This window comes from Capricornis sumatraensis, chromosome 2, assembly GCF_032405125.1.
Source record: "Capricornis sumatraensis isolate serow.1 chromosome 2, serow.2, whole genome shotgun sequence".
In the NCBI taxonomy this organism is placed as follows: Eukaryota; Metazoa; Chordata; class Mammalia; order Artiodactyla; family Bovidae; genus Capricornis; species Capricornis sumatraensis.
Window position 1 is genome coordinate 110,040,078 of NC_091070.1, and position 8,713 is coordinate 110,048,790.

The 8,713-nt window shown below is 48.7% G+C and overlaps 2 pseudogenes; both read right to left on the bottom strand.

Annotated features, from left to right (window-relative positions):
* Positions 1-1,090: 1,090 nt before the first annotated feature.
* Positions 1,091-2,976, bottom strand: LOC138097553 (cerebral cavernous malformations 2 protein-like; annotated as a pseudogene).
* Positions 2,977-7,803: 4,827 nt separating this feature from the next.
* On the bottom strand, positions 7,804-8,406 carry LOC138071308 (neurotrophin-4-like; annotated as a pseudogene).
* Positions 8,407-8,713: the final 307 nt, after the last annotated feature.

Below are 8,713 nucleotides of genomic sequence, written 5' to 3' on the forward strand. Positions count from 1 at the left end.
TGAAAATCAACAGGTGTAGCAGCATATGATTTAATCCTTGTAGAGGCAGATGGCAAGCACCCAATCAACTGCCAATTTGTAGTTGACTGAGGGCTGAGCAAGAACAAGGGGCTTGTGTTCAAAAACTCCAAACTCCCTGAAGGGTTTCAGCAAAGCATTTTTAAAGGCAAGGGGAGGAAGAGGTGTCCTAGGGTATGTGATCAGCTCCTGCACAATTCTCTGATTGGTTGATGGTGATCAATCCTTGGGCACTAGAAGCAAGCTCCCGCTCATAATCATCAAGTATTAATAGTTAATTTCATCCATTTGGTGGCAGTTTTATCAGCTGAAACACTTAGGAAATATGCATTAGATACCATTATCTAGATACTTCAGAGGGGAGAAAAAACAGAATTGTGGGGGAACTGAGAAGGTCCCATATGGTCCAGCTTGGTTACATAATCAGGGGCTTACTTAGGACTTTTGAAACTGTACAACTCATATTAAGACTTCAATCCACTGTCTTTTAATTGAGATCACACACCTGGTCTCAGGATTCAGTGAACTCAGGTCCTTTTTGTCTTGTTGCAGAAAAAAGTCTACTGAGAAACAAAATGATAGGTAAAGAATGGATTTATTTAGACAGATATTTCATAGACAGGATGGGGTATGTCTCAAAAAGCAAGAACCAATTTGGTAGAAACACACTTCACTGACATACTGTGAGCTATCTCAGAAGGTAAGAGGGCCCCAAATATGGAGAGGTTAGTTTTTATGGGTAAGTAATTTCACAGCCTAATGAGTGGGAGGATCATTTCAACTATTTTAGAGAAGGGGTGGAGATTTCCAGGAATTAGGCCACTGTTCACTGATTTTTTTTTTTTTTTTTTCCACATTGCAGTAAACTTAAGGTCTCTGAGAGTTTCAATACAAACATCGTGGGCAAAATGACAGCTGTCCAGAGTCTGGCTGACAGGACCCCCTCCCGAGGCAGGTGGGCATGCAGGTGGGTGCAGCTTGACTTTCTGCCCCGGCACGGGGGTGCCTCCTTCACAGTAGAGACACCTATGTCCGGGGCCCAGGAGGGTGACTGGAAGGGGCCCTGGCGCCATCAGGCCGAGTCCTGATCCATGCTGCAGCTCAGCGCCTCGAAGTCATTGCTGATGTCCGAAATTGTGCGGTCCCACTTGTCCCACTCCTAGGGCGCGGACTGGTTGTCAGAGCTGCCCGTGGCCCTGTTCCCGTTGGAGGTGGAGGTGGAGGTGGAGGTGGAACTCGTGGCCCGGCGGTACCTGCCAAAGCTGTCCGTGATGATCCCACGGCCATCCTTCACCCCAATGGTCTCCAAGAAGTTCTTGAAGTGCTGGCCCTCTTTCTCAGGGATGAAGGGCCGCAGACCGAGCAGCAGGAACTTGCGGCTGTCCCCATAGAGCTGCCGCAGGTTGATGTAGAACTCGTGCACCAAGGCTCCGTCACAGTACTTGTGCAGCAGTGCTGCAAACTGCTGGATGTCCTGCGACGACAGCTTGGTGCGCAGCGTGAGCATGTAGTCCTGCAGAAGCTCTGCAGCTGTGGCACTCAGCACACTCTCGCTGACCGTCTTGGCGTGGGGTGCCGTCTGCATGCAGAAGGACAAGGGCGAGACGCCGCCTGCATGTGCACACTTGGGGAAGGAGAAAGTGCTGGCTTCCATCTCATATGGCTCCTTCATGTCCACCTTTGTGGAAGAGTCATCACTGTGAAGGGATAGGTGGTGGGTGGGTGTTGAGGCCCCATCAAATATGGCTCTGTCCAGGAAGTCAATGGTGGACTCCGTGTACACGATCTGGAAGACCTGGCCAGGCAGGCAGCACAGCTCTTCCACGGCGACCTTGCTCTCCGCAGCCAGGATCACCAGGCAGCATGCCTCCACAGGCCCCACTCCACTCTCCTACAGGGAGCCTATGGTGAGGCCTCGGGAACTTTCTGCACACAAACTCTGGCTGGGGGAGATGCTGGGGTCCTGGGCTGTCTTCAGGACCACCAGGTGTGAGGCGTCATCTCGCACGTAGGACACGGCGGCAATGTCATGGATGGGGACCCTGAGGATGGTGTCCTTCCCGTCCCCCCTAGCCAGCTTGATGTTGTAGGCAGACAGACTGATCACACCGTCATGCTCCTGGGTCAGGTGTCCGGGGAGCTGGTGGGCTCTCTGCATTGTCTGTGAAATGCGGGATTTCAGTCCTACTGGAAGGATTCAGGTATCCTGGTATGGACGTTAACTGACCTAAATACTTCACCTCCTTTTCGATATATAGTCACTCAGCAGTCTGTCGGGCTCGAAGTGCTCGGGCAGGGACAGCACCACAGTGTGCAGAGGGCGCCTCTCTGTCACCTTCTCACGGGCTTTCTTATCTCTACTCTTTTCACCTTTTAGGAATACTCGTTTAAAAGGTGACACAATTTCAGGCTGCACACTTTATATGAAATCCACTCTGGTTTATTGGTTCTCTGGCAGCTCGATGAGTCCTGTCCGTTTGAAATGGGGCCCCTTGTGATGAGTAATCTTCAACTGAAGGACACAGCTGGCTCCTAGAAAACTTTCTGGTCCATAACCGGGGCCAGCTCCTCTGCAGCCCCTGGGCACTCAACCGCCGGGAAGGCCATGTGGAGAGCCTAGGTTTGCGCGAGAGTCAGGGCGTGGCTCCTTCCTGCCCCTCTTGCGCTTCTTGCCCTTCTTGCCCTCTTCCTCAATGTCTCCGCGAGCGGGCCCCCGCGGCCTGGCCCATCCCGGGAGCGCCGCGCCGCCCGCTGCCGCTACATGCTCGCCCTGGCCCCGCGGCCACCAACGGTCCTGCGCCACTCGCTCGGCCGCAGTCTCCGCCCTTGGCCGCCAGGGGCCGTCCACGCCCTCTGTTCACTGAAACTGTCATGGTACTGGTGGGTGTATCACTTAGTTTGCTGATGTGTTACAATGAACTTACTCTGAAGCTCAAGGTCTAGTGGAGGTTGACGCATCTTCCACCTTGACCTATTTTGTTCTAATCAGTTTATGCCTTGTCCTTGGGCTACGTCATTCTTTTAAAGACTCTACCCTGACCCCTTCCCTCCTGTTTCAGAAAGGTAATTTGGATAGAGGATTGGTAGGCTGAGTATTGGTAAAGGAGGAGACAGGCAGTTCAGTTCAGTTCAGTTGCTCAGTCGTGTCCGACTCTTTGCGACCCCATGAATCGCAGCACTCCAGGCCTCCCTGTCCATCACCAACTCCCGGAGTTCACTCAGACTCACGTCCATCAAGTCAGTGATGCCATCCAGCCATCTCATCCTCTGTCATCCCCTTCTCCTCCTGCCCCCAGTCCCTCCCAGCATCAAAGTCTTTTCCAATGAGTCAACTCTTTGCATGAGGTGGCCAAACTACTGGAGTTTCAGCTTTAGCATCATTCCTTCCAAAGAAATCCCAGGGCTGATCTCCTTCAGAATGGACTGGTTGGATCTCCTTGCAGTCCAAGGGACTCTCAAGAGTCTTCTCCAACACCACAGTTCAAAAGCATCAATTCTTCGGTGCTCTGCTTTCTTTACAGTCCAACTCTCACATCCATACATGACCACAGGAAAATCGTACAACTCATATTGGGACTTGAACACACAATCTTTTGTTGAGATCATACACCTCATCTCAGGACTTAATGAAGCTCAGAACTTAGAAGTGGTAGAGGAGGAACCAGTATACATACAATCTTTTTTTTTTTTTTTTGTCTAGGGAATACATGCAGTCAAACATACATACATCTTTCATCTGTTGGTGTTTTTATTTCTATAAAGAGCATAAAGATATTGTTATGTGTATCCCTTGAGGCGGAACCTGCCCCTGCCCCAAGGCTACACTGTTGATTCTTGGCTGTTCCTCGTGTCTCTACATCCTCTCCTTCCCAGATTAGCAACTGTTTGAGTCTGTCCTTTGGAACTCAGGGAAGCTCATGGAGGCTGGAGTCGGTTCCTTACAAAGACTAGGAGACACGGAAAGGCTTCCAAGACCAGGAGCCCCACAGGGTCTTGCTCAGTTTCATAAAGAGCTGTTAGGCCAAAGCACAGAGAGTCTCACTCTGTTCTTCACCCGGTTGGTGGGCAACTATAGAGGGTTATGACAATGTAGAACTGGGTGGTGAACAATGCTTTTTTTGTCCTACCTCGTTCACACTTTTGTATCTCTAGATCTCCACCCCCCTTTTTTTTAGCTGAGTATATTATATAAGCTTCAGTTACCTGGCTGCCTTTGATTCTTCATATCTTCACGTGCTCCTGGAGGTATGTAATTTTGTTTGTTTTTCCTCTATTAATCTGTTTTATATAGTTTAATTATTAGACCAGTCAAAGAACATAGAACTGAGACAGGAAGGGGGCAGGGCACAAACTTTAAAAGAATGACATAGCCTGAGAACACACACGACTTAAACTGATTAGAACCAACTAGGCATAAGATGGCAGATGAGTCATCTGCTAGATCTTGAGCCTCACTATACGCTTATTGTAGCACATCAACGTGCTCAATGACACATCCACGGGTGCCGTGAAGGTCAAAAAGTGGGCTGTGGCTCAATTCCTGAAAATCCCCACCCCTTCCCAAAAGAGATGGAATACTCTTCCCACTCATTAGTCTGTGAAATTACCCACCCTTATAAAAACTGGGAATCTCATATTCAGGACTATTGAAACCATACAACTCATATTAGGACTTGAACTCAGATTAGGATTAGGTTAGCATATCCCACTCCAGTACTCTTGCCTGGGGAATCCCATGGATGGGGGAGCCTGGTGGGCTGCAGTCCATGGGGTCGCTAAGAGTCAGATATGACTGAGCGACTTCACTTTCACTCTTCACTTTCATGCACTGGAGAAGGAAATGGCAACCCACTCCAGTGTTCTTGCCTTGAGAATCCCAGGGGCGAGGGAGCCTGGTGGGCTTCTGTCTATGGGGTCATGCAGAGTCAGACACGACTGAAATGACTTAGCAGCAGCAGCAGCAGCAGCAGCATACCCTGGTGCCTTTTTTGCCTCTTTTGCCTTCTGAGATGGCCCACACTCTGTCAACGAAGTGTGTTTCCTCCCTAAGTAAACCTTTTCCACTTTACTATTTCTTGCTCTTGAATTCTTTGTTTCATGAAACCAAGAACACGCACTTGGTGGCTATCGCAAGAACTGGGATGTGACCATCCTCCTGTGCTCCACTCTCCTGCAATAGGAGGCTGGGAAATTTTTTCTGCTCTTATATTGCTTATTTGAATTGTGATTTTTTTTTTAAACACCATCCTTCTAGGAGCTTTAACGTTACCAGTTTTGAAACTTTTATTTCTGCAAATTGTAACACATATTGCTAACACTACCATTAAAGGCAGAACTGTGTCTGCCTGCCCCTACCTGCCCATCCAATTCATAAACCAAAGTTTTAACCCAGTTTAGAACTTGACATCTAAGTTGGCAATCAAACATAAACATGGTTTATGTTTATATTTGTGCATGAGGCCTTTAAAGAAGTGATTATAAAACTGAACAGGACCCTATCGGAACCTCCCCTGGTACAAATCTTTTCCATGTCCTCAGTATCTTGTATGTAGGAAAGAAGCTTCAGCCTCCTAGACCTTCCCTGATTATCAAAGGGTAAATTCAAATAGTTGTTAATCAAAATAGTGAGGCAATGGGGAACGAAAAGAGGAACTGATCTTTGGTAGCCTCAACCTGAAGCAGCTTGAAGTGGGCCTTTGGTTTCCTGGCCAGAGAGTGAGGTGGGTAACTGCAGTGAAAACACCAAATCCTACCCACTAGACCCGTGGTCAGTGACAAAGCCCTGGCTCTTTGGCTTTAAGTAGTGAAGCAAGTAAAGTATTTACTAGGTGGAAAAAGAGTTCATATGTGTGGATAGATACAAAGGTGAGCTCAGAGAGAAAGTTCCCGAGTCTTGCCCTTGTGGTCGTTTAAATCATTTTGTGGAGCATCACTCTGGTTTTTCTTAAGCCTATCATTTTGATTTGCCTGGCTCAGAGTCCATATTTGGTATGTCTCAGGATCCTCCCATATGTGTGCATGCATCTCTTAGCCAAGATGGATTCTACTGCCAGAGGCCTATGGGTAGCCTGGTGTCAGTTGGCATCACTTCCCTTTTGACCTCCAAGGACATGCATGGTCAGGGAGATCTCCTGGCTTCGAGAATGAGAAATACGTGGTCTGGGCAAGGCCTAGCCTCTTCTCTGAAACACCCTGCTATTCTCATCTTGGAGTTTCAGCCCACAGAGAATGAATCTCCTATCACCTTACCCAGGGGTTTACCTATCTATCTCCTGCCTCAGAATGGTCAAGAAACTATAGTGCAGTGATAAAACAGGGACCTGGTTTCTACTCAGGTGACATATGCAGCAATATCTTTGAGTTCTTCTGGAGGAACTAAAGTCCCCACCCAGGTGGAGGATGATAACGTCAGACTGAGTAAAAGATTCTTGGAACACTGCCTTGCTACCTTCCTACCAACCAATCAGGAGAAAGTCTGCACACAGTGGAAAATAACAAAGACTCTGACCCCCCTTTCCAAATGATTAACTGAGATAAGCTTTCCCTCTCTTCCTTTAAAAACTTTCCTGGTTGAACAGAATCTATGAGTTGGTTCTTGGATAGGAGTCCACCTTCTCCCTATGTTGCTGACCTCCTGAATAAACTAAACTTTCCTTTCTAACCAGCACTTGTCTCTCAAATATTGTCTTTCAAGTGGTGAACCATTGAACCTGAGTTCAGTAACAATTATGATTAAATGAAGTCACTAGTTCAGTTCAGTTCAGTCGCTCAGTCATGTCTGACTCTTTGTGACCCCATGGACTGCAGCACACCAAGCTTCCCTGTCCATCACCAATTCCCTGAGCTTGCTCAAACTCATGTGCATCAAGTTGGTGATGCCATCTAACCATCTCATCCTCTGTCGTCCCTTTCTCCTCCTGCCTTCAATCTTTCCCAGCATCAAGGTCTTTTCCAATGAGTCAGCTCTTTGCATCAGGTGGCCAGAGTACTGGAGCTTCAGCTTCAGCATCAGTCCTTCCAACGAATACCCAGGACTGATCTCCTTTAGGATGGACTGGTTGGATCTCCTTGAAGTCCAAGGGACTCTCAATTCTTCTCCACTACCACAGTTCAAAAGCATCAATTCTTCCATGCTCAGCTTTCTTGATAGGCCAACTCTCACCTCCATATGTGACTACTGGAAAAACATAGCTTTGACTAGACAGATCTTTGTTGGCAAAATGATATCTCTGCTTTTTCATATGCTGTCTATGTTGATCATAGATTTTTTTCCAAGGAGCAAGTGTCTTTTAATCTCATGGCTGCAGTCACATCTGCAGTGATTTTGGAGCCCCAGAAAATAAAGTCTGCCACTGTTTCCATTGTTTCCCCATCTATTTGCCATGAAGTGATGGGACAGGATGCCATGGTGTATGTTTTTTGAATGTTGAATTTTAAGCCAGCTTTTTCACTCTTCTCTTTCATCAAAAGGCTCTTTCTGCCAGAAGGGTGGTGTTATCTGCATATCTGAGGTTATTGACATTTTTTCCAGCAATCTTCTTTTTTTTTTTTTTTTTGGCTATCATCATCATCATTTTTACCCTCAAGTTCATTCAGGGTAACTACTATTCATCCTTCAAAACCCCATTTGGTTTCACCATCTGTCTTGCCCAGAGTGAACTCTCAATGATTTTTGTGACCATTTGACAAGTTCCTAGACTGAGGCCCAGAGCAGCCAGGTCACTCCTGAGGTTTTTCAGCATCCAGCTCCTCTTCCTCTATCTGCCCAGTTCCAGGGCATGGTTCTTAGGCCTGGCCAGTCCAGCTTAGGAGCATGTAGACATAGGTGGTATCAATTCAAATCCATCGCCAGCCAGCCCTGGGCATCAGTGGTCAATGCCCACAGGTAGGACTGCTTGGCTTTATAATCAGACACCCAGTGCCTCTGGCCCACATTCCAGCAGCCTCCTCCATCCCCACCAGGGCCATCTTCCTCAGTGTTGGCAGCCTTACAGTGGGTTTCAAAGAAGTACTGGCGCAGGGGACTGCCGCCAGCTGCAGGCACCTCCTCCAGCAGTCTGGGGGTCTGTCACCAGCTGCAGATGGCATCACACAGGCCAGCCCTCCACAGCAACTGGTTGGTGCTGTCTTGCTCAGCCCTCACAGATTGCGGTCAGCTGGGCTCCGGGTGGGCTCCCCAGAGGCCTCAGACTCTAGCAGAAAAAGCAGAGGGGGCCCCATGAGGGTACCCTTGGATAGGGCTATGCGGTGGCGGGGGGGGGGACAAGAAGTCTCACTCAGGTGCTGGAAATGGGGTCAGGGTGAGGGTGGGGGGTGGGGCTCCACTGGGACACTGGGGAGGAGGAAAAACAGGAGGATGGGAAGGGAGCCTGAGGGGTGGGGGAGCATCTCGCTGAGCACCTGTCAGCACCTCCTTACCTCTGAGCTCCAGGGCTGGGGACCCCTGGTTCCAGGAGGCCCATGCTGGGGACACGGGTGGCCTCCTAACTTCCTGACATCTCAGGAGATGGAGGGGGCAACCATGTAGGGTGACCGCCTTAGCTCCCCTCAGCTGTCTCTGGCATGTCTGCTCCTCCTCCTGCTTGCTGGCGGCAGGGTCAAGAGTTCTTCCGGCAATCTTGATTCCAGCTTGGCATTTCGCATGATGTACTCTGCATATAAGCTAAATAAGCAGGGTGACAATATGCAGCTTTAT